Raw genomic sequence first — 27,332 nt, 5'->3', positions numbered from 1 at the left:
CTAGCTGGTGAAAGAGCCAGGATTCAAACCCTTATAGCCGAACTTTATAGACTTGCCCCTACACCCCAAATTACCCTTCTATCTTCTAGTGTGTGAGGTGAAGACATTACTGTATATAGTCTTAAACAATTTCATATTTTAACCAGACTACTGTTTTGTTAAAATTGTGTTGTCCAGGGAGTCGGGTGGTAGCGCAACAGGTTAAGTACAGGTGGCGCTAAGCGCAAGGACTGGCATGAGGATCCTGGTTCGAGCCCCCGGCTCCCCACCTCCATGGGAGTCACTTCACAGGCGGTGAAGCAGGTCTGCTGGTGTCTGTCTTTCTCTCCCCCTCTCTGTCTTCCCCTCCTCTCTCCATTTCTCTCTGTCCTATCCAACAACAACATCAATAACTACAATAATAAACAAGAGCAACAAAAGGAAATAAAGAATAAAAAAATAAAATATTTTTAAAAAGTATTGTCCAGTACTTACTTCTCTCTCTCTCTTACACAGACACACACATGCACGCACACACACACACACACACACACACACACACACACACACACAGACACACACACACACTCCTATGCTGTACCTCACTGAAGGGTTTTAAAAATTAGTAGAATGTTTACTGCTCTCCTCATTGCTGTTTTGACTAGATTCTGCTGATAATCTGGTTATAGAAGAAGGCAAGCACCTATTCCTTCTGGGAGGTCCACAGCATTGAAAGTTTAGAGTAGATATAATTTTTAACTTTTTTGAAGATGTTTTTAATGTCATTATCATTTTTTAATTTTTATTCATAAATGGAAATATTGACAAGACTATATATATATTTTAGAGCACACACTTTATTATTATTATTATTATTATTACCAGAGCCCTGCTCAGCTCTGACTTATGGTGGTGTAGGAGATTGAACCTGGGACTTTGGAGCCTTAGGCATGAACGTCTCTTTGCATAACCATTATGCTACACCCTGGATCAGGTGTATTTTCACATATTTCTACTCTTTAAGTCATTGACAGTCTATGGAGGGTACATGAAAACTCTATCAAAAATACTTCAGGCCCTGTATGTGGCAGAATTCTTCCCACAGAAATATGCCAATGTTCAGAATATCCTGCCTGAAATGCAATTATACACCAATGGCCACAGTAAGCACCGGGGACACAGGCTAAAGGCTCAGTTTCAAAGAACTGCACCCACTTCACATGGCAGTAAGGACTGTCACCTGCATTTCTGAACAACTCACTATCAACTGGGGCTTTCTGCAACCCCTCCTACCTTTTGATAATTTACTCTACTGATTCAAAAAAACAAAGAAAACACTTCCATAAACTTGCCAATTTATTCTAAAAGGCTACTGCAACGGATGTGATGGGCCACAGGACAAAGAGGTACACTGGGTATCTTCTGCCCTTGAGAACTGAGGGCATATCACCCCTGGGCATGTGAATGCTCTCAAAATAAGGACACTTTCAGAATCCCATTCTTATGCACATTACAGCAGCTTCATCACTGAGACATGACCGGATGAAGTCTAACTGATGAGCATGACTCTCCCTGAGGTTAGAGGGGGTGAACTGAAAGTTTCAATGCTGCAAATTAGGGTCCAGTCTGACTGGCAACCAGCCCCCATTCTGATCCTTTGCAGGGGTCCCGACACCCAGTCATCTGACTACCATACAGAAAAGAATGCTCTTGCCACTCCAAAATGTCCAAGGGTCTTAAAAGAAGGGCTCTGCGTAGGTCCAAGCATAAAGATCAAACATAACGGTTCTTACTATATGACAGTATGTGGTAAACAATGGATTTCATCTATCCTGTGTGACTTGGGAATATGTGGAGTTACAAACAGGATCAAGGAAAGTTCTTGGACACTGGTTAATATGTATATTCAAACCAAAATAGCTATCGGTAAGGAATAACTAGGAAATTCCTTCTTGCAAACTTCATGCAGGTCTTTCTTGGAGAGACCTTTCCTCAGCTCTCTCACCTTCTATTATCAAACAAGTTCATCACTGGCACGATCTCTTAGCCTCTTGCAGAAACCTGGCAAATAGCTGAGGACAGAAACCCTTATCTGAAATCACTTCACTTATGAGTGGAATCCTTTTTTTCACACACCAATGTTTAAAGCAAAACCAGAGATTGTCATGTGTCGTGGAGAGTCCATTCACACTAAAGCAATTGTGAGCAATGCATCTTGTATTCAAGACTTCAAAGAAATGTACATTCATTGCGCATTCTACTTGGAGAAATTCCTAAACCATTCATTCCAAGTTTCTTTTTCCAGTTGTACTGATATCTTCCAGACTTCTTTTATCAATAGCTCCGGAACTTTTCCTACAATTTTTTTTTAATTTCCTTTTCAAAACAATTTAGCTGATACCTTGTTCCAAATGTATGCATTCTCAACCCACTGTGTTATAGAGTTCTGAGAAACGTTATTGATTATAATAAGCATAGTCCTGTTTGTTCCAATAAAACAAAAATAATATACTTATAACTGCTCAAAAGTACCTGAGGCCTTTTTTTTCTGTATGGTAGTGGTAGTGTATGGCTATATTTTTGTCATGAAATTTCACTGCTTCAGTTCAACATTTCTTTCATAGAAACAGAGGGAGAAGTGGCGGGCGGGGGAGCAGGCAGTAGCACACCCAGTTAAGCACACACAGGATGAAGTGCAAGGCCCTGCACAAGGATACAGCTCTGAGCCCGGCTCCCCACCTGCAGGGGGGGATGCTTCACAAGTGGTGAAGCAGGTCTGCAGGTGTCTCTCTGTCTCTGCCTATCTATCTCCCCCTCTTCTCCCAATTTCTCTCTGTTTTGTCCAATAAAAAATGTCCACAAGGAGGAGTGGATTCAGAGTGTTGGCACCAAGCCTTGGAGATAACCCTGGAGGCAAAAAAAGAGAATAAGAAAGGTAGAAAGTGAGGGAGAAGGAGAGGGAGAGAGAGAGGGAGAGGGAGAGGGAGAGAGGAAGGAAGGAAGGAAGGAAGGAAGGAAGGAAGGAAGGAAGGAAGGAAGGAAGGAAGGAAACAGACAAGGAGGGTAAAGATTCCACAGCATTGAAGCTTCCTTCCTTCCTTGTTGTGGGAGGGCCAAACTAGCATCCAAAACATATGTGTGGCAAAGCAGTCACACAATTCAGGTGGTTATAATACTGACCCTGGTCACATGCTTTTAATCATTTTATCTATAAATGAACTGCTTAAGAAATATGAATGAGCCTATGAGAAGCAGACTGTTGACTCAACATTTGAAAATACAAATTCTTAGGCAAACAGGTCCTAATTGTATACCAGTTCTGCAGCTTATTTTGGAAAGCTATATATGCTAAGACTAATCTCACTTCCAAGGTGACTTTCTTCCTTGCTCCCGTTCACAGCCTACCAACTCTTTAATTCTAGACCTCCAGAGGTCTGATAGCAACAAAATTCAAAAAAAAAAAAAAACTGTGGGATAATAAATGTCATCATTATTTAGAAGATGATATCTAGCAGGAAGTGGACACTCATTTACCGTGAGTTACTTTGTTGCTACTAAAGTGATATTCTCCTTTCCTCCGTGTAGACAGTGGGGGAAAGACATTGTCATTGGCTCCCTCTCTAGGCTCATCTCCAGACTCAGGTAAATGGAAGAATTCACTCCTTGGCAGGGACAGCAATCCAAGGACTCAGTTCTAGCTCAGGGTAGACTGCAGATAGCAGCTCACCATTCCTGACTGAAGCCCAGAGGGAAAACCAAAACAAAACAAAACAAAACAAAACAAAACAAAAAAAAAAAAAACTAACATCAGAACCAGAAAGCGACAGGTTCAAGAAGCAAGTCTAGAAACCAAACGCTTAGATCTGAAATTCAGCTGAAAGCAAAACCAAATCCAAGTGGGAAAAGTGGACAGAGTGCGAGACAGTCATAAGTGCAGTCACTGGTGGCAGATCAATCAAAGATTAAAGAATATGGATTAATTCAGGGATCAGCACGTGAGTCTCTGCTTCAGGCTTATTCTGAATCTCTAAGAGAGCAGGTGGGATTTTGAGCATGAGGACGACATTCTGTGGTAATCATCATGAAAGCAAACTTTTAGGTTTTAGCCTCACAGTCTAGAGATAAGTATGATTTTTTTTTTTTTTTTTTTGCTAAAACTGGCATATGGTCAGTATAACAATGATCTGTTGCATTCTGAAATTCTAGGTGCTTTCTTTCTTCTTAACCCCAATGTAAATATATAGATATGTATCCTCCAGGATTATCACTGGGGCTCAATGCCAGAACTACAAATCTATGGCTCTTGGTGGCCAAATTTTTTCTTTCTTTCTGCTTTTTTTTATTAGATAAGACAGAAAGAAATTGAGAAAAGAAAGGGAGATAAAGGGAAAGAATGATAGACACCTGCTGACCTGATCCACCGCTCCTGAATCAGACCCCCTGAAGATGGGGGGCACAGGCTTGAACCCGGGTCCTTGAGCTTGACTATATGTGTATATCACTGGGTGCACCACCACCTGTACCTATGTGTTGGGACCATGTGTAAGCCTGATAGAGCATAGGGAGAACCACCCCTGTCCCTGGATGGAGGTCTGAGAAGATACCCTCTTGGTAAGTCTCTCTCAACCGAGGTGAGCATAAGGGGGGAAACTCAGACTTGGTTCTTTCCTTCTTGACTCTCAGGACCACAGAAACCCCAGTACTTCCCTCCATTAACCGCAGGCCACATGGCCGCAGATTCACTCATTCAAAGTCAGCTTCTGATCACAGAAGAACACACCTTGCTAGACCATCTCTAGCAAGATTTTTTTTTTAGTATAAGTTTCACATAAAGTAGTTGTATTTCCCAGAATTATCAGAGTAGTGCTTTTCTACAGATGAATTCTAAGCCACATGATTATTTATTTTAAAGTTATTTATTTATTTACTTTTATTTTTGAGAGAGATGCAGAGAGAGAAAGACACAGTGAGAAACACCAGAGCACTGCTCAGCTCTGGTTTATGGTGGTACAGGGGGATTGAACCTGGGATTTCAGAGTCTCAGGCAGGAGAGTTTGTTTGCATAACCATTATGCTATCTACCAGTTAAACAATAAATACGGTTTAGATTTTAATGGTTCACATCTTGTTAAAGCTAGTAATAAAGAAAGGATAATGTGGAGATCTCTCTCTCTCCCCCTTTCTTTCCTAGAATTCTTTTTTTAATTTATAAAAAGGAAACACTGACTAAACCACAGTATAAGAGGGGTACAACTCCACACAGTTCCTACCACCAGAACTCTGTTTCCCTTCCCTTCCTCTGATAGCTTTCCTATTCTTTAACCCTCTGGGAATATGGACCCAAGGTCATTGTGAGATGCAGAAGGCGGAAGGTCTTCATTTCTTTCAGAGCGAAATGGAGAGAGGAGGGGAAAGACAGAGTGGGGAGAGAAAGATAAGACACTTGCAGACCTGCTTCACTGCTTGTAAAGCAACTCTCCTGCAGGTGGGGAGCCAGGGGCTGGATCCTTATGCAGGTCTTTGCACTTCGCACCATGTGCGCTTAACCAGCTGCGGCCCCTTTTTATAGCTTTTTAAACCAGAGTAATGCTCATCTCTGGCTTCTGGTGGTACTAGGGGTTGCACCTGGTAGCTCAGAACTTCAGGCATGAAAATCATTTGCAAAAACATTATGCTGTCTCCTCAGATCATGGCTAGAATTTTGAACTTAAAAGCACAAAGTTCTGAGTTTGATCTGTGGCATCGCTCTCCCTCTTTGTCTCTTTTCTTTCTCATGTTAACAGATAAGTAAACATTAAGAATAAACATGTTTTCTACATCCAGAATATTTTTAAACAACTTACAGAGCAAAGTAGTAAGCACAGCAACATTGAACAGCTGGGAAACACCCATAGCAAGCCTTTGATGGGGAAAAAAAAAATCCAAGAGTGAAATCACAACATTTTTTCCTTGCATTAAAATGAAAACCCATAAAAGCATTTCACTATAAAAGCAGATGTCTGGGCAACTAGTTCTTGTTTCCTTGTGCCTGCCATTGTGGGTATTTGGAGCAGTCAAGACTGTCCACAGGTATAGAGCTTGTCAGAATATACTCCAGGATATCCACAAGAGCCCTTGGCTATGCTAGCCACACATTCTGGGTTGCAAACTGAGGACTCACAGGATCACACAGTTTTCATCACATTATTATTTTTTTAAATTTTATTATCTTTACTTATTGGAGACAGAAACCGAGAGGGAAGGGGAAGACAGAGAGGAAGAGAGACAGGGCTGCATGGCTTCACCACTTGCAAAGCTTTTCCTGTGATGGTGGGGACCGGGGGATTTGAACTTGGGTCCTTGAGCTTTGTAACTTGTGTGTTCAACCAGGTGTGTGCCACCACCCAGTCCCTGCCCCCCTATTATACAGTTTTTCAAACTCGATCTACTTTTATTGAGGTTTTGTGCCTATGTGATTTATGATTCTACCACTCTGGATGACAGACTCTCTCTCCTTTTTTTTTTTTGATAGAAGGATACACACCACAGCACTACTCCAACACCTGTGAAATCTCCTCTTTGCAGGCTGGCTGGTGGCTGGTGGCTGCAGCTTGTGTCCTCAAGCATGGCAAAGTGTGTGCTCTATTGGGTTACCTATTTCTGTTGCTGTTGTTTTTAGTGCCACCAGGTCGAAGCTTCTATTTTTAACATTGTCTATCCCCATCTGAGAGGTGGCACCCTATTAGAATGCAGGACTGGAGAGAAAGAGGTGTCAAGTTCCATTCTCAGCAAAGTATGTTCTAGAGTGATTAGGGTGGTCTCTGCCTCCTCCTCCTCCTCCTTTTCTCCTTCTCCTTCTTCTTCTCTTCCTTCTCCTCCTCCTCCCTCTCCTCCTCCTTCTTCCTCTTCTTCTTTCTCTCTCTCTCTCTCTCTTTATTTCTCCCTCCCCTCAATAAATACATAAACCTTAAAAACAAAAAAGGAAGGGGGACAAGCACTGGAACACTTGGTTTAAGTGCACATATTACCAAGAAAGGATCCAAGTTCCAGCTCCAGCTCCCCACCTGCAGGGGAGTCGCTTCACAGGTAGTAAAGCAGGTCTGCAGGTGTCTATCTTTCTCTCCCCCTCTCTGTCTCTTCCAGGATAGCCTGAGGGTGCTTCTTTCTGAGCATGTGCTCTCTGGGTTGGAGAGAACTCAACTGGAGCCAACCTAGGCTGCTGTGTGGGAGAGGGATCAGGAACTCGTGCCGAGCTAGCCTCGCAGGAGATACACTCTGGAACTCTCGGAGCTGGAAGGCAAATCCTAAGTGTGTTAAAACAGAAGAGCAGCTGTATATATATACTCGCCAAGTAGGGTGGAAACAGGATGTGATGTAGAGAGGGCGGAGCAAAAAGAGACTGGTGGAAATCAGGGTGACTACAAGAGGGGGCAGAGCAAACAGACATCATGAACCAGAGGGAATTAAACCAATGCCCTGCAGGCATGGCGGTGCTTAGTTAAGCAGGATTAGAGACAGAAGCTTTAAGCTGGGGGGAGCTGGCATACTACCCAACATATCTCCCCCTCCTCTTACAATTTACCTCTGTCCTATCTAATAAAAAATATTGTTGGGGAGGAAAAATGACCACTGGGAGCAGTGAATTCCTAGTTTGGGCACTGAGCCTCACAATAATTTTGGTGGCAATAAAAGACAAATTTAAAAATACCCCTGAATTAAGCCGTCCTACTCTACCACTGAGTTTAATATTGTATATATGAATAAATAATATGGAGAAGTCAGATCATTCACAACACAGTTCACATGTTCCACACATGTTGGTACGTTCATGTGCCTTGAGACGACCTGGCTCAGAGTCTCATCTTTAAGCATTCCTTGGGAAGTTCTGACTTTTTTTTTTTTTTTTTGCCTTCAGGGTTAACACTGAGTCTCAGTGCCTGCACTCCGAATCCACTGCTTCTGAAGGCTATTTTTCCCATTTTTTTTTGCCATTGTTTTTGTGCTTGTTGTAGTTATTATTGTTGTCATAGCTGTTGTTGTTGCTGGATAGGACAGAGAGAAATGGAGAGAGAAGGGGAAGAAAGAGAGGGGGAGAGAAAGACAGACACTTGCAGACCTGTTTCACCGCCTGTGAAGAGACTCCCCTGCAGGTGAGGAGACAGGGACTCGAACTGGGATCCTTACGCTGGTTCTTGCACTTTGCGCCACGTGCGTTTAATCTGCTGCGCTACTGCCTGACTCCCAAGTTCTGACTTTTAATGTATGTGTGTGTGTGTTAAGGCAACTTATTCCATATTATATAGTTCACTTATATTTTTTAAATCTTCCCAGTCCTGAGCTCCATTTTAAAACTATACCTCCCCAAGGGAGAGTGGGTAAGAGCAATTGTTATTCAAGTATGTTAGTTCAGATGCTGAAATAAAACTAATACCTTTTCTCCTTTTCTTTTGGCCTCCAGGGTTATCACTGCATTATGAATCCACTGCTTCTGGAAGTCATTTTTCCCATTTCCTTGTCATTGTGGTTGTTTTTGTTATTCTTGTTATGATTAGTTATTGCTGGCATTGTTGCTGAATGGGATAGAGAGAAATCAAGAGAGGAGGGGAAGACAGAGAAGGGGAGAGAAAGACAGACACCTACAGACCTGCTTCACTGCTTGTGAAGGTGGGGATCCTAGGTCTTGAACCGGGATCCTTATGCAGATCCTTGCAGTGTGTGCCATGTGTGCTTAACCTGCTGTGCTACTGCCCAGCCCCAACTAATTAATGCCTCTTTTATCAGTGTTTCAGTATAGTCTGCCTCTCAACCCTCATACAGGAATGGAAGCACAGCATTTGAAGCTTTATGGTTGAATGAACAAAACTCTGGCAATGTCATATGTTCCACTTTTCTGGAAGGCTTCAAAATGTCACTGGGCAGGGCAACAAAAGGGAATAAATAAAGAAATCTTAATTTAAAAAACAACACAAAATGTCACTGGGGATATCTGACAGAAGGGGCATCACTCATACAAAGTAAGAAGACACAGGTAACCATGTAGGCTAGGGGCACCTAGCTCATACAGGAAAATTGAAGCTCTCAGAAGCAAAGCCTAGTTCAATCTACACACATATTCCTGATGCAAGACAAAGACAGATGTAGACAGAAGAATAAAGCAAAAAGATATCACATTTAGAGGGAAACATTAATTCAACCACATTTGTAAACCATGATCTTGAAACTTAGCCAGGGTGGGAAAAAAAAATGTGAAACTGGGCCTTCCACATCTAGGACAGAAAGCCAAGCAGGCCGGCACCCACCTGTGTATCAGACAGTGGCACCTGTCTCTGAAAAAGGAAAAAAAAAAAAAAAAAAAAAGAAAAAGAAACAACAAAAAAAGAATATTTGCCAAGTAATAGCTTAAGTCTCCCTTCACAGTTTGCTGTTTTTCCACACATGAGGGGAAAGAAAAAAACAATGTAATTTCCATAGTCCTCTTTAAGTCCTGCATTTTCAGCCACTTAAACCAAATTAACAATGAGCCCCACTGAGAAGACTGGCACTCCATGATCAAAACAGAAAAGAAATAATTAAAGGCTTTAAATCCTGTGGGTGAATTTACTCCACCCACATGCCCATTAACACAACCAATTATTGACTTTTTTAAAATATAAATCAACCTTTCTGAAGAGCTTTCTTCATAAGACCATAAAGAAATAATTTTTACAGGCAGGTCCTAATATATTTCTTGATGTCCGCACTCACTGAGCCCCTGACTTTAGGGAGACAGGAAACCCCTGCTAGTGATTTTTCTGCTCAGACCCTTTTTCTTCATCAGACAATTATTTGAAGTTCACGCAAATCTTTGCTACCTTCCTATCATTCCAAATTGACCTTGTCCGTGAAATAGTTATCACCATCCTCCTGGCTTAACCTTGAGGATTCAAGGGAATAAGAGAAAAGCAACCTAGAAAAGTAGGTACTAAAGTAAAGCCCTCCCATCTTTTTCTCTAGTTTATATGGCCGGGGCTGTCTGACAAATACACAGGAAACAAGAAGCTGATATTCTGCCGTAAGCTTCCTGAAAGAAACTCCAATTCTGAGTAGAGACATCTTGATCTCTTTCTTCTTTAAAACAGTTCTCTCCTATCTCAAGGTCCTAAACCGGATAAAGATTTCTTAACTCTAAGAAGAATTCTCTTGGACATTTATATCTCTAGAGCTAAACCTTTCAAACCTCCACATAAAAATAAACTGACTGAAATGGTTTTGAACCAGTGAACATTTGTCACTATAGCTAAATGAGATCTATCCAGCTCCCAAGAGTGATTTGCTTCAATTTCAATACTAATTCTAAAAGATATCCATTTGGTAAATTACATGTTTTAATGGGTGGCAGTATTCATCTCTATATAATCTCTCAAAACTGTTCCTCCTTACAGTTAAAACTATTTATACATTTTTCCCATATTTGGGAGCTACTCTCTTCCCTGATCCAGCTTTCTGATCCTTTTTCCAGCCATGATATCATCTCCCCAGACAATAACTTGGATCCACTTGCATATCAGATGTCAGGCTCAGAAAAAACAAAACAACAACAACAACAACAACAACAACAACAACAAAAACTAGCATAGCCCTTTGGAATATAACCAAAATAGGTCTACTAGCTATATACAAAACAGAGACACCCAAATCTTCATCCATCCTTTATAGGTTCATGATTATTTAACAATTTGTTTGGCTTTATATGTTACCTGTCTTTTCAGCCACCAGGTTCCAGATACTACCAGGATGCCAACCGAACTTGCCTGGGCAGAGGACCTCACCAATGTGTCTTGGAGCTCTGCTTCCCCACAGCCCCACCCTACTAGGGAAAGAGAGAGGCAGGCAGGGAGTATGGCTCAACCTGTCAACACCCATGTTCAGTGGGGAAACAATTACAGAAGCCAGACCTTCCACCTTCTGCATCCCACAATGACCTTGGGGCTTGGTGCCTGCACTAGAATCCACTGCATCTGAAAGCCTATTTTTCCCCCCATTGTTATTGCTGCTGCTGTTGTTGGGTAGGACAGAGAGAAATGGAGAGAGGAGGGGAAGACAGAGAGGAGGAGACCAAGATAGGACACCTGCAGACCTGCTTCACCTCTAGTGAAGTGAGTCCCCTGCGGCTGGGGAGCTGTGGCCTCAAACTGGGATCCTTGAGCAGGTCCTTGCGCTTCATGCCCCATGCACTTAACCCAGTGCACCGCCGCTGTGCCACCACCCAGCTCCCAATATTTTCATATATTTTAATGCCACGAATTTCATCTTATGGGTGTTGATATAATCATACCAAAAGAAAAAGTATTTTCCAGCTTCTTTTTTTTTTTGGGGGGAGGCTCATTATAAAAAAATACTTTCAAAATGTAACTCATTTTTTTGCTTGGAACATGATGTGTTTGCCATTCCTATAAGTGATTGCTTCCTTCACTCTATCCATCAGCCTCACTTAATCTTGGCATCTCTGGTCATGGGTGTGTGCTTTGTGGCTGGAGCCAGTAAGAAGCTATTTTGTTTTTAACTGACATGTCCTGCAAAGACTTGACACTTTTCCCATAGTCACCACTGATGAACTTCAAATTTCACATGTTGATGAGTAGCATCCTCATTGGTAGGTTAAAATGTATGACTATTCTCTCTCTCTTTTCAAAATCAGAAAAATCATTAGATGATGTTTCTTTGCCAGACAAAAATACATTTCCAAAGTAGATTGTTAACTTCATATTATAGAAAAGCTTACTAAAATACACTCCCCATTTATTGGTTTCCAAATCTATTATATATATATATATATATATATATATATATATATATATATATATATATATATACACACACACACACACACACATTGATTTGTTTTCACTAGAGAGAGAGAGACAGAGAGAGACAAGAGCACTGCTCAGCTCTGGCTTATGGTGGTGTGGGGGACTGAACCTGGGACTTCGGAGCCTCACGTATGAAAAGTTTTTTTTTTTCCATAATCATTATGCTACCCCCTCCGCTGGTTTCCCACATGAAAAACTAAGACATACAAATTGTAATAGCATTTCTACATGATTTTTATATTAAACAATACACTGTTATCACCTTGAAAGCATGCTTATTATAAATAGAACCAAAGTAATTTTGTCCTTTGATTCCTTATAAATATATATGTGCAATACTCCAAATCAGTTTAAGGTGCTCTATTATTATTTGCCTTTCTATAATATGAGAAATAAACATGCAATCATAAGAAAACTGAAAATTTGAATAAATGGGTCTTATTTTAAGTTTTGTTATTCTTCTCCCTTTCCTATAACTTTTCAATAGCAAAATACATTAACTCTACACTACATTTTCTTCCACTTTTCATTAACATGAACTTGGCCCAATTGCTATCAGGGAAATTAAAGATCTCAATTTTAGAGAAGATGTAGCTGTCAGTCACTCAGGATTTATTTTAGATTTCCTCAAAAATCCTGCTTTGTACTGAGGTAGACAATTTTATGATATTAAACTGGGATATCTTGCCCCTATTTTTTTTTTTCATTTTTGACTAAAAGGTGTTACCAAAGTGTAAAAGAGAGGGGGGGGGGAGTGCTAATATTGCAATGCACACTAATTCTGCAGAATATGTGTAATTTAGAATGTGAGGAACTGCTTAGTCAGGAACAAGTCCTACATTTCCATTGCCAAACAAATTCTATGCCACCTTCAGCCCCAAAGGTCAAATTCTTATTCTTTGTGGTGATCACCAGGAATCTATTTTAGATAGAAAGACAGAGACAGAGACGCCACCCTTGATCGTCCTGTGGGAGCCAGGCTTGAAAGTGGGTTGTGCGCTGGACAAAGCATGAGATGCTCAAATGCACTATCTTGCCAGCCAGATAACTATTTTAATCCTGAATTCTTTTGTACTATTTCAGATTTTTTCATGTACCTTTTTTTTAATTAAATTTTTGCCTCCAGGGTTATGTCTAGGGCTCAGTGCTAGCATTACAAATCCATTGTTCCTAGTGGACACTTTCCTCATTTTTTAAATTTTTTAAGCTAGCAAACTTTTTTTAAAAACTTAAAAAAAATATTTATTTATTCCCTTTTGTTGCCATTTTAAAATTTATTTATTTATTCTCTTTTGATGCCTTTTTTATTGTTGTAGCTACTATTGATGTCATTGCTGGATAGGACAGAGAGAAATGGAGAGAGGAGGGGAAGACAGAGAGGGGGAGAGATAGACACCTGCAGACCTGCTTCACCGCCTGTGAGGTGACTCCCATGCAAGTGGGGAGCCAGGGGCTTGAACCGGGATCCTTACACTGGTCCTTATGCTTTGCACCACGTGCGCTTAACCTGCTGCACTACTGCCCGTCTCCCCATTTTCCTCATTTTATTGTGTAGAACAGAGAGAAATTGAAAGAGGAGGGGAATAGAGAGGAAGAGAGAAAGAGAGACACCTGCAGACCTGCTTCACCAGTTGTGAGAAGCATCCCCCTGCAAGTGGGGAGCCGGGGCTCAAACCTGAATCCTTATGCAGGTCTTTGTGCTTACTACTATGTGAGTTTAACTCGGGATGCTGCTGCCCGGCCCTCCATGTACCCTCTAATTTACCTATTGCTTTTTGGCTTGGGAAGATATTGTTCAAACTGTATTACCAAGTGGAGTTTTCAGTCAGCATAAAGTCAGTGAGGGTTAGCAAAACCAGCAGCTTCAGAGGATGAGGTCACACAGAGAGGACTCATTCATATGAAATCAATCAGATAAGAGCACCGGGTGGTGGTGCACCTGGTTGAGTGAACAGATGACAGTGTGCAAGGACCCGAGTTCAAGACCCCAGTCCCCACATGCCAAGGGAAAACTTTACAAGTGGTAAAGCAAGGCTGCATGTGTCTCTCTGTCTATCCTTCTTGACCATCCCCTTCCCTCTCTATTTCTGGTTGCCTCTACCTAATAAATACATAAAGATAATAAAAAAAACTACTGAAATAAATCAGATACAAGAAGTCAAATATCACCGCTGGTTGTAAACGCAAATGATTCCAAGTACTCCCCCCCACACACACACATATACTCGAGGTAAACCTCAGCATGAGAAAAAAAAATAAGGATAGCAATCACTTAATGCAATATAATGTAAAGAAGAAGAGAACCAGACTCACCCTTTGATCTTGTAATAATTAAGAATCAGTACAGCAGGGAAAGGCATCTTCAGTTCACAGAACAGAAATAGAGACGAACAATATCCCAGAACACATTTCAAAAATTGGCTTATACAAACACACTTATTAATTTACTAGAACTGTGAAAGCATACATGAGACCTTTATAAGTACTTAAGAGAAAAATGTATCATGAATATGCAGTAGATTCTGAAATTACAGAAGGGGAATTAAACCTTGGTGAGTATCTGCAAACTTAATTTTTTAAACTTAATTTTTTAAATAATTTTTTAAATCTTGGAGAGAACACAGACCCATAGACAAAATGTATGTCATGTGCTAGGTAGATTGGCAGCAAATATTGATGAAGTTTCAAGGCTAGACTCCTCTATTCAGAGATTCAATAACATAGCTTAGTTATTTCTCACCCAAACAGCCGAAGGAGGCAGTGCATTACTGGCTTGGCAGATTGATGGCATCAAAGATATAGACTCTTTTCATTTTTCTTTCTCTGACATCCCTAGGGGCTAGCTGGTTCCAAAGTGAGCATACTGTTCACAGTTCTGTTTGTGAGTTGGAGAGGGAGAGGAGGGAAGACAGAGGCCCTTTCTCTATTGGAGTCAGTGTGGACATTTCATCAACAATCTATGCTCACATCCCAGCGTCTAGAACCCAGTCATAGGACCACAACTAACTGCGAGGCAGGGTTACAAATGTAGTTGTTAGCTGGTTAGTCAGACAACCAGTTAAAGCTTCAATATTAAAGAGGAAAACTGAAGAAAAAAATACCATGCAGATACTTTACACATCTAAAATTTCTACTATTTGGCATCAAAGAGGTGCCAGGATTCAAGTGCTGAGAAGATCTCACATAATTTCACAACTGCAAAGTCCACATTTAATATATCAGAAACTATTTTATTTTATTTTACTGTTTTACCAGAGCACTGATCAGCTTTGGCTATGGCAGTGTGTGAGATTGTACCTAGGACTTTGCAGCCTCAGATGTGAGTGTCTTTGCATAACCATTATGTTATCTACCTCCACCCTCCATTTTAATGTATTGTAATTAAGAATTAAAAAGGGAATAAAAAGGATATAATCTCTTTACCACTAATATATAAAACATAACTCCTCCAATTTTGTATATTTTAAAGCCATTTGATAATGTGCTTAAGATTCACAGATGACTGCCCCATTATGCAAAGAGAGGCTGGGTCAACATATTTTGCCACTCGAGGAAGATTGACCCTGTAATGAGTGGAGCCTAGAATGTTACTGCCTCTGTATGACCACAGAATACCATCAGACTGATGGATTTTACAATTAATGGCATTTATATACTTGTCCCATACGTGTGGTCTAATCTGCCCTGATCCAGCTTTCTAATAATATTCCCAATTCTGACACCATCTCCCTAGAAAATTATGCTGCATGTTAGCTGTTGGGCTCAAGCAAGATTTAGTAAAGTCATGGGCCCCTTGGAATATACCTAAACAGACTTCCAAAATAGAGACCCCAAATCTCATCTGCTATAGTCTTGAGATTCTTACTTATTAAACAATTTGTTCCGCTTTGTATCTTAATGTTTTCAGACACCAAGCTGCAGATGCCACCATGATGCTAACCTGCCTTCCCTGGGCAGATGAGCTCACCAATGTGACCTGGAGCTCCACCTCTCCAGAGCCCTGCCCCACTAGGGAAAGATAGAAACAGGTTGGGAGTATAGATTGACCTTCTAACATCCATGTCCAGTGGAAAAGCAATTACAAAAGCCAGACCCTCTACCTTCTGCACCCCCATAAAGATGTTCGGTCCATACTCCCAGAAGGATAAAAACAGCAAGGAAACTGCCATTGGAGGGATGTGACAGGGAATTCTGGTGGTGGGAATTGTAGGGAGTTTTACCCTTCATCTACCATAGTCTTACTGATTATTAAATCACTAACTAAAAAATAAAAGATTCAAAACCTTTCAGCTTCGTTTTGCATTCTTGAGAATCTAGCATTACATTAACACCAATAGGGTAATCAATAGACATTCTTCGCAATCATATGGACCGAATACCTATGATGACTGCCATTTTTCTCACTATCGCTATGAACTTGACTGTGAGCTCTGTGAGGAAGACACAACGCTTAATTTATCTTTACATAACATATCTGGCCCTTAGTAAGAATCTGTTACTTCAACTTAGAACTGAATTTTAAGACAAAAAGCAACAAATGTATGCTCTGCTTCAAATCATCATGAAAACAATTTTAATATGTATTTTTCAACATCCATGTCCAAACATGTCACATTTAAATAACTGAAAAAGTAGTTTTGACTTCCACATTTCCTTAGTCTTCATATATAGTTCCTATCCACTCAAAATATAACTTATAACAGGTCTTAAATTCAAGTATGCCCACTGTTTTGCTTATCTATGCTTGATTTTTAACACAAAATTAATTCTCTGTTGAATTTGTTTTTTATCATAGGAAGATAAACTTGTGTTATCTTTGACATCTATAAAGTATGGGCATATTTTCCCTTGCCTCAGCATTCTGCTAATTATTTTTCAAAACATATGATTCCATAGGAAAGAATAATTCAAACTGGAAAAAGAATCTAATTCAGAAACATAATTCCAATCCATAAAACAACAAAAGTAGGAGAATTTACCATATCGCTCTGTATGATTTGATTCGTGATTGTCTTATGTATTTTATTTGGAATCTATCCGCAACTGCTCATCCATATTTAACCATACACTTATTTCATTAAAGAGACAAGAAATGCCATTACACATGTCCTCAAACCTATAGGATGCACAATGCTAAGAGTAAACTGAAGTGTGAGCTATGGACTTGAGAGATTATGATTCCTTAGTGTGGGTTCTTTTCATTCTTACACATCATGAATGTTGCTGTCTGGAGAAGTTGTATATTTACAGGGGAAGGGGGATATCTCTGTACTTTCTCTTGAATTTAGAACTTGTAAAAAACAAAAAACTCGGGGACTCAGGCAGTAGCGCAACAGGTTAAGCACAGGTGGCGCAAAGCACAAGGACCAGCAAGAAGGATCCTTTTGGAGCCCTGGACTCCCCACCTGCAGGGGAGTCACTTCACAGGCAGTGAAGCAGGTCTGCAGGTGTCTGTCTTTCTCTCCCCCTCTCTGTCTTCCACTCCTCTCTCCATTTCTCTCTGTCCTATCCAACAATGACATCAGTAACAACAACAATAACTACAACAACAAGAAACCACGGATACAAAAGGGGAAAATAAATAAATAAATATTTTTTAAAAACTTCTTGAAATAAAAAGAGAGAGAGAAAAAGAGAGAGAGAGAGAGAGAGAGAGGGAGAGAAACCAAGAGAGGCAGCTCTAGGTACTGAGTTCTCTGCTGAGCTTAACTTTTCTGTGACTTGTGAAACTTAGACGTACCTTTCATAGTCATAAAAGTTCCAGACTTTCTTTGCTGTAAACTGAGTATTATATTAGTTCCCTATGGAAGTGTAATAAATGACTTCACAAAACATGTATTTATTATCTCATCATCTCTCTGTGCGAAAAATCCTTTCCTCACAGTTGAGCTAAGTACTCTGCTCAGTTTAATCAGGCTGCCATAATGGCGTCCAATGTATACCACTGTCATTGCAAGTTTACTAAGGAAGGGCCTGCTTAGGAGTTCTTTCAGGCTAGTAGACTTTGTTCCATTCTGAGTGTAAGGCTGTACTGATTAACCATAGTGTCATGTGGTTCTCTCTATAGATTATTGATTTTTTTTTTTCCAAATAGGAGTCTCTTTCTCCAGTCACCACTCCCCACCCCTGTCTGTCTTTTGCTCACCACCTCCAACTCCTTATCTGGTCTGCTCAAATGTAGTTAAATTATAACTAAATGTTATCATGACAGTGACCCATACATTTCCTCATGTTTTACTGTTTGGAAGCAAATCCTGTGTTTGAACTCAAAGAGAGGGATTGGCACAAGAATACTACTCATTTACCTGAGAGCCTGTGTCTGAAAGGGTCTGAGTCAGATAATCTTAAGGTTTTCTTCCAGCTGTTTCATTTTACATTACTGAGGAAATAATGTGCATTGGATTATAAATTTTTTTTTCATTTTTGGTTGCCAAGTCTTTATCACTTCTTGGCCAACATTTTTTTCAGACAGGCAGGAATCGGCAGAGATTAAAAAAAAAGAGAGAGAGAGACACCACAACACTGAAGTTTCACCCCGTGTCATAGGGCTGGGGCTAAAACTGGGCTCATGCACTCATGGCTTTTCCAAGTGAGTTATCTTGCCAGGCCATTATCTTGCTTTTAAATGATAGCTCCTGAATTATCAAAATTCCAGAAAACTTTCTGCTTTAGTTTTACAGATGAACCCCTGAAATCAAACTATCAGTAAGGGATTCATAGTCAAGACAGTAAATGATCCCAGGAGGAGAAAAAAAAAATCCAAGTGAAAATATACTAAGAAGCATGCAAATGGTAGTACACGAAGTCTGGTGAGAGAAAAGTGAGCAACAATTGGGAGAAAGATCAAAAGACAAGGGGAGAAAAGTCTTTTTGCTAAAGCATTAAATAAAAATGAATGAGGGTTTGGAGAGAAAGAGTGTTTTTTTAAGATTGTATTTATTTATGAGAAAGATAGGAGGAGAGAGAGAGAAAGAATTCAGACATCACTCTGGTATATGTGCTGCCAGGTATCGAACTCAAGACCTCAAACTTGAGAGTCCAATGCTTTATCTATTGTGCCACCTCCCGGACCACACAAGAAAGAGTGTTTTGAAGTGAGCTCCATACCAGCAATTGACTTGTATTAACCTACTGGGTTCTAAACAGCAGATTTGGGGCTGCGTTAACCTAAAATGAGGAACCTCAACTGTGGCTGCCTACTACAGTGACCTGGGGAGGATGGAAAGATTCAGATGTGTCAGTCACACCTGGATACTGCTAAGTCAGAGGAAAGACCTGCATCAGAATCTCTTGTAAATCACCAGGCAACTTCCAGGTTGAATCAATGTTCCAGAACCAATCATCTTTCACTAGTCAAATTATGGGATGAGTGGCCCTCCCTATCAGTAACCCTGCTGTTAGCTGGTATGAGCTTGTGAACAGTGCAGATACTCACTTTTTCCCTCAAACCTACTGAATCTGAACCTTAAAGCCTGAATCTTAAGATCCTCCCATGTGACTCTAAGCACCTAGGTCAAAAGCATCAGTCCCAAGTGTCACTCTTGGCACCAATTATTTCTCTATAGAAAGAGCTTCTACCCCAGAGACACACCCTACTAGGGAAAGAGAGAGGCAGACTGGGAGTATGGACTGACCAGTCAACGCCCATGTTCAGCGGGGATGCAATTACAGAAGCCAGACCTTCTACCTTCTGCAACCCTCAACGACCCTGGGTCCATGCTCCCAGAAGGATAGAGAATGGGAAAGCTATCATAGGAGGGGGTGGGTTATGGAGATTGGGTGGTGGGAATTGTGTGGAGTTGTACCCCTCCTACCTTATGGTTTTGTTCACTAATCCTTTCTTAAATAAAAAAAAAAGTAAGAAAGAGCTTCTAATGGAATTTCCCAACCAACCTGCTAACAATTAGAATAAAGAATCAGTCGATTATTGCGTACTACAAAAATGGACTTCTAAAAACTGGAAAGACATGAAAAATCTTTTGCTTCCTTCTGTAACTAACAGGATGAAGTGGCACTAACTTTTTTTTAGATCTTAAAGACAAACACTTGATTTCTTATGCCAACTTCAATTGATTAGTAATGACTGCCTGGAGCACTGCGTTGACAAACAACATTTAAAAGCTGTATTGGCTGAGAAGAGTAGATAGATTACCCATGTCTTAGAGAATGAAAGCGTGTGTGTGTGTGTGTGTGTGTGTGTGTGTGTGTGTGTGTGTGTATTTGCTGAACCTGCTCTAGATTTCCTTATTCAATAGTAATTCATACAGTCCAGATCCCACCCATCCTGAAGACACCTGGTCAAAATTAAAGGTGTATAGTCCTGCAATATGCCTGCATTTACTAACTCAATCCCTGTTTCACAGACTCATTCATTCAGTGTTCCAACACAAAGTTATCACATACCACTTTTATGTCTGAGATATTCACTCTACTGAGTGTTAGATTCTAATGGGATTAGAATGACCTTACCTTTCAGCGTAAACATGCTACAACTCCCTGAAAGTCCATGAGAAAGGCAGCCTCCCCTCACCATCAATCATGTTCAAGGTCGAGGAGGGAACTGGTTTCACCAGAAGGTCTTGATTATGCCACATGTCAGAGAGATGCTTAGCAGGAGCCAAAGACATGAGGATGATTTAATCCAAACAGCTTCTTGATGAATTTTTACAGATTGCAGTTAAGAGTTGCTTCCTCATGACCTTCAGAAAAACCTTCCCCGGAAAATTCAGGTTAGAAATAGTTAACAATTAAAGGGAAATGTCAAAAAAAGTTAGTAAGCTGCTTTATCACAAATCTTACAGGGCAATTTTTTTTAAAGGATGATGACTTCATCTTTTTTAGCACTAAGAAAGTAAAAATATCTGTGGGTGGCTATCTTTGAAGCCCCAAGTGAAAGAGATTTTCTGCTTATATTCCTTTCAGTAATAAACAGCTGCTGGAAGCCCTATAGAAATGTTGTTTTTGAGTCACTGTGCCAATATACCTGGGCTTTCTTTCAAGTGGTGAGTGATTCCTTTGAATTATTTTTCAGCCCAAAATAGTTATTCATGAATTGGGTGAATATCTTCCAGCTCATAATTGCCAGATTCTGGTCTTAGATTTTAATCATCAAGTCGGGTACCTTTTATTTTCTCTAAATCTCACACGGAAACTATCTTATTCCTAGTTTTCCTTCTGGGCATCAACTGGCCCTTCCTCCTTTATGGTCTTTGTATCTGTCTCCTTCCTTTCACTTCCTCTTCCCCCTCTTTTTTTCTCTCCTTCTATGCCTCCCTTCCTCCCACTCTTCTTTAAAACACACACACACACACACACACACACACACACACACACACACACACTCACACACACACATTCACACACACACATACACACACACACATACACACACACTCACTCACACACACATACACATACACACACACATACACACACACTCACTCACACACACACATACACACACATACACACACACACTCACACACATACACACACACCATAACACACACACACACACACATACACACACACACCATACCACACACACTCACTCACACACACACACACACATACACACACATACACACATATACACACACTCACACACATACACACACACACCATAACACACACACACACACCATACCATACCACACACACTCACACACACACAAACACACACACACACACACACACCATACCACACACACTCAATCACAAGGAAATTCACTGTCCACACTGTGGGTTACACACAGTGACTGCTTAATGATGAGCCATTGCTGACCATAAGGTTTGAATTTGAATGAAATGGTTTCTCACCACATTTAAAAAAGAAAATCCATTCGCAGCTACTGATAAGCTCAGGATTATTTCTTATGTCAGTCCTTGGGCTTTACACCACGTGCGCTTAACCCGCTGCACTACCGCCGGACTCCCTGCTCAGGATTATTTCTGTAGAAAAATCAGTTTAGGTTCAAGATAAACACATGGAACCTGACAAGCAATTAAGAAGGAAATGTACTTTTTGTTGCTACTTATCAGATATTTGAGGAAGGTATTTTTGGAAAACTGTCTTTGGTAAACAGAAAAATTATTCTGCCACTTCTCTCTGCCTTTCTACTTCTGAGCTCTGGAATTCTTTGATTAAATATACAAATTAGTTTAGACCATTGTGTTGGAGATTTTTTTTAAAAAATTAGGGGAAATCAGAAATCTTCAGTAAGTATTTTACACAAAATGAACAACAAAGCCTTTTAACTTGCAAAAATAAGAACATTCATCTCACCTAGAATAGTACAAATTTAGCAGAGATAGCTGATTTCCAAGTAAACATGTTGTATGCTTTCAGGCAAAGTAGAGATCAACAAACATTCAGTAACTGTGCTCTTATATATAAAAGCAACAGAAAAATGGCTACCTGTCTGGTTCCTTTCCTAGAATATCCAGTGGACCATGTAGATTCACGTTTCTTTTGAGTGGATACACTAGAATAATTTAATTGAAAGATGCTGAGTGGAATCATGCTAAATATCACACGAATACCAGATATTTAAATAGAAATTAAAACCACTATGAATGCTAACACCTTTCCAATGTCTCTAAAACTGATTCTGTGGTGCATTCATTTTTATGTATGTAGAAGAAGGAAGGAAATAACTATGGGAAATGAATACCAAGGTAGTACACACTCCTCTTGTTATAACATCACCAATCTATGAGACACTTATGACTGTGTTTGAAAATCTTCATAGTGACTAACCAACTGGGATTTAAAAATAGCCTAGACTGATGTTTCTCCATATTATTTTTCTATGCATTCAATAACACTTAAGTAGCGAACCTTTTTTTAAACAATATTTTTATGGCAGTCGGGAGGTGGCGCAGTGGGTTAAGCACATGTGGCGCAAAGTACAGGGACTGGTGTAAGGATCCCGTTTCGAACCCCCAGCTCCCCACCTGCAGAGGAGTCGCTTCACAGGCGGTGAAGCAGGTCTGCAGGCGTCTATCTTTCTCTCCCCCTCTCTGTCTTCCCCTTCTCTCTCCATTTCTCTCTGTCCTATCCAACAACGAATAACATCAACAACTGCAATAATAATAACAACAAGGAGGCTACAACAACAAGGGCAACAAAAAAGGGGAAAAAATGGCCTCCAGGAGCGGTGGATTCATGGTGCAGGCACCGAGCCCCAGCAATAAGCCTGGAGGGAAAAAATTATTGGGGGATTGATGTTAATTTTTTTCTATTTGGGATGCAGTTTACCCTTTTATGATGACAAAATTATTTTCCTCTTCTAACAGTTGTCCTGAGAAATATGATATTTACATCTGCATTTCACTACTCAAGTTCAACAAGGAACTACTCAAAAGCAAATGGACATCACATATTTCTATCCTATGAAATCTCCACTAGAGAGACATTTCCTTTGCCTCCTGCCTAAAATCCTAGACTAAAGTGATTTCTTTTCTCCCTAAAATTAATTCCCTTCTGTGAGCTCTCTAGATCTTCACAGATGGAAAGGAAGGTATAGAAGGTTTAAACGAGGCAACCCTGTTGGGGGGATATCTCTCAGTATAAGGAGAAGATATGCCCTAAAGCATAAAGTATCTGCATTTTGGACTTTCCAGACTGGGAAAGTAACAAGCGTAAACTGTCTTAATACTCTCACTATAGAAGATTATGAAAGAACCTTCCTTCACCGCGGGTGGGAATGTCAATCGGTCCAAGTCCTGTGGAGAGCAGTGTGAAGAACTCTCAGAAGGCTAGAAATGGACTTTTCCTATTACTCTGCAATTTTTCTCCTGGGGATGGATTCTATGGAACCCAACACATCCATGCAAAAAGATACGTGTATAAATATGTTCATAGATTTTTTTTTTTTGGTCTCTAGGTTTATTGCTGGAACAGGCGCTACAAATCCACTGCTCCTGGTGGTCAATTGTTTTCCCTTTATTCTTCCTTTTTTTTTCCATTTTATTTGATAGGACAGAGAGAAATTAGAGGAGAGAGGGAGATAGGGTAAGAGAGATACCCGCAGATCTGCTTCACTACTTGTGAAACCACCCCACAGAGCAGCACAATTTGTAACAGTCAAAACTTGGAAGCAACCTAGATGTCCAACAACAAATGAGTGCCTAAGAACGTTTATATACACAACAGAATACTATTCAGCTATTAAGAATGATGAGTTTGGGTGGAGGGTAGATAGCATAATGGTTAGGAAAACATACTCTCATGCCTGAGACTCCAACGTCCCAGGCTCAATCCCCTGAACCACCATAAGCCAGAACTGAACAGTGTTCTGGTAAACATAAATAAATAAATAAATAAATAAATAAAGTACACTATTACTTAAAAAAAAAAAAAAGAATGATGAGTTTACCTTCTTCACCTCATCTTGGATGCAGCTTAAAGGAAGCATGTGAAGTAAAGTAATCCAGAAAGAGAAGGATGAATATGGGATGATGTCACTCCCAGACAGAAGTCAAGAAATAAGAACAGAAAAGGAAATGCAAAGTAGAACTTTCCCTGGGTTTGGTGCATTATTCCAAAGCAAAGGTTTTTTGGCCTTGGGACATCCTGGTGCATGGTGATGGTGGAGGACCTAAGCTGGGGGTGAAAGTATTTTGCAGGAAATTAAGAATGTGTTTACACATGTATCAAAAAGTGTATTCACTATCACCCACCAGTCCCCCCCCAAGAACAACAACAAAAAAATTAATTAAGAGTCAAAGAGTGATTAGTGTCTACGGAAGAACTAATACTGGATTCCAAGTAATTTTTTTTGTATTTATTTTCCCTTGTTTTTTATTGTTGTTGTAGTTATTGTTGTTACTGATGTGTCCTTGTTAGATAGGACAGAGAGAAATGGACAGAGGAGGGGATGACAGAGAGGGGGAGAGAAAGATAGATACCTGCAGACCTGCTTCACCGCCTAGGAGGAACGAGGATCCTTATGCCAGTTGTTGCGTTTCACGCTTAACCCACTGCGCTACCGCCAGACTCCCTACCAAGTGATTTTTGTCAGTTGTTTCCCTTGTACTCTTGTAATTCAGAAGCCATTCTTGCCCCAAAGGGTAGATGGGCAGATGAATGAATATATATATAATATATATATTGGGGGATTGATGTTAATATATGCATACATTGTAGTATATACATGCTCTGGGTCTGGTGGGTGGAGGTAAATAGTTAATTTTATTCACAGATTTCCTTTTAAAAAATGGGAGCTATTCTCTGCCCTAATCCAACTTTCTAACCCTTTTTCTCTATTCAGACACCATTTTTTCAGACATTATCTTTATCCAACTTCATGTTAGCTATCAAACTCAAGTGAAAACCACCATAGTCATGAGCCCCTAGAAACATGCCTAAAATGAACTCCTTACCTTCCCTCCACTCTAAGATTCCTAACCTCAGCTGCTTCGTTCCTACTTTGTTTGGTTCCTATTCATTAATCATTTTGTCTCACTTTATTCCTGCCACCTTCCAGACATCAAATTGCTGATGTTATCATGAAATCATCTTGACTTCTCTGTCCAAACAACCTCACCAAAGTGTCCTGGAACCTCACCTCCCCAGAGCACTACCCCACTAGGGAAAGACAGAAGCATTCTGGGGCTATGGACCAACCTGGCAATGACCACGTCCAGTGGAGCAGCAGTTACAGAAGCCAGAACTCCTACCTTCTGCACCACAAAAGCAATTTTTATTTATACTACCAGTGGAGCGAAGTGACAGGAGGAAGAGGATAAGAGGGCTCTGAACTCCAGCTCCATCAGGACCCAGAGAGAGGAAGAAAAAAGGAGAGACATCTGGATGTAGTAGTAGGGTTATGGCTTGGAGGGGAAGAGAGGATGGGACCTCAAAGAAAAAGGGGGGTCAATTATGTACAAATGTAGGTAGATAGTTGTAGAGGTGACAGTTAACCCATGTCTGCTACCTTAGGAGAACTGCTGTGGCTTGCAATGGAGGGATTGGGGGTTCAGAAATTTGGTGGTGGGGACAGTATGGAATTATACCCCTGTTGAAATGTAATTTTGTAAATCAATTATTAACTCACTAATAGAATTTAAAAAGAGAGAGAGCACCAGAAGTTGAGAGGGAAGGGGGAAACAGAGAGAGAAAGAGACAGAGAGACACCTGCAGCACTGCTTCACCACTTGCAAAGCTTTTCCCCTGCAGGTGGGGATGGGGGCTTGAACCAGGGACCTTGTACATGTGTACTTTCAAGCAGGTACACCACCACCCAGCCCCAGTATCCTAATTCTAATATACTTTGGACTCAGGATTCATATCTCCCAATAATACATTAGTTTACTTCACTAAATTGAAGTGTTTGGATATTCCAATTAGGGGTTAATTTGAACGTATGCTTCAGTAATAATGTTTAATGTGTTACAATTGTTTAAAACATCAAACTCTACTTACAGATACCCCCCCAGAGAAGTTATCATCATACTTTTAATTCTCAGTGATATTTATAAGTGATACACTGAAAGAAAGTCACATGGGGGGGGGGCAGGCGTTGGCACAATGGGTTAAGTGCACATAGTATGAAGCACAAGGACCTGTACAAGCATCCCAGTTTGAACACCTGACTCCCCAACTGCAGGGAGTTTGCTTCACAAGCAATGAAACAGTTCTGAGGGTGTCTGTCTTTCTCTCCCCCATATCTATCTTCCAGTCCCCTCTCAATTTCTCTCCATCCTATTCAACAAAATGAAAACAAATGGCCTCCAGGAGCAGTAGATTTGTAGTCCGGGTACAGAGTCCCAGCGATAATCATGGAGGCAAAAAAAAGAAGTCATATAAACCCTAAGTAAATATTTTTTTTAGATATTAAGCTAAAAACAAATATACATATTGAAAGTATTTTCTTGGCATAACTGAATTAAAGTATAGTAACTTCATTCAACAAGATATTTCCCATTAACCAGTTTGTAATATAAAGAAGCTATAAATAAATATGATGAAATATTTTGATGCACTTAGGTTTTTTTCTTCTACGTTCTCCTTTGATAAGCATTAAACACCTACTGTACTAAACACTGCTTCACAGGAAACAAGCTAAAAAGAAAAATGAAGTTGTTGTGCTAAAACTTTTACTTTATAAACAACTCTTACAATGGGCCAGGCTGAGGCACACTTGGTTAAGTGCACACATTACCATTCACAAGGACCCAGGTTCAAGCCCCACCTTCAGGGGGAAAGCTTTATGAGTGGTGAGCACTGCTGCAGGTGTCTCTCTGTCTCTTTCCCCCTCTGTCCTCTCAATTTATCTCTGTCTCTATCCAATAATAAATAAATAAAAATGTTTTTTAAAAAATTCTTTAAAAAAGTATCTCTTACTATGTGAATTGTCACCAAAAACAGTCTGATTTTCTTAATTCTAAGAGTGTGTTAGTTGTTCCTGTCACTGCAATGGAGCACAATCTTGGTGTTTAAAAAAATAAATAACTTTCTTATCTTGCAACTGTGTAGGTCAGATATTCAATATAGGGGCCAGGCGATGATGCACCTAGTTA

This window comes from Erinaceus europaeus, chromosome 7 (genome assembly GCF_950295315.1).
Source record: "Erinaceus europaeus chromosome 7, mEriEur2.1, whole genome shotgun sequence".
Taxonomy (NCBI): domain Eukaryota; kingdom Metazoa; phylum Chordata; class Mammalia; order Eulipotyphla; family Erinaceidae; genus Erinaceus; species Erinaceus europaeus.
This window is presented reverse-complemented; position numbering follows the sequence as displayed.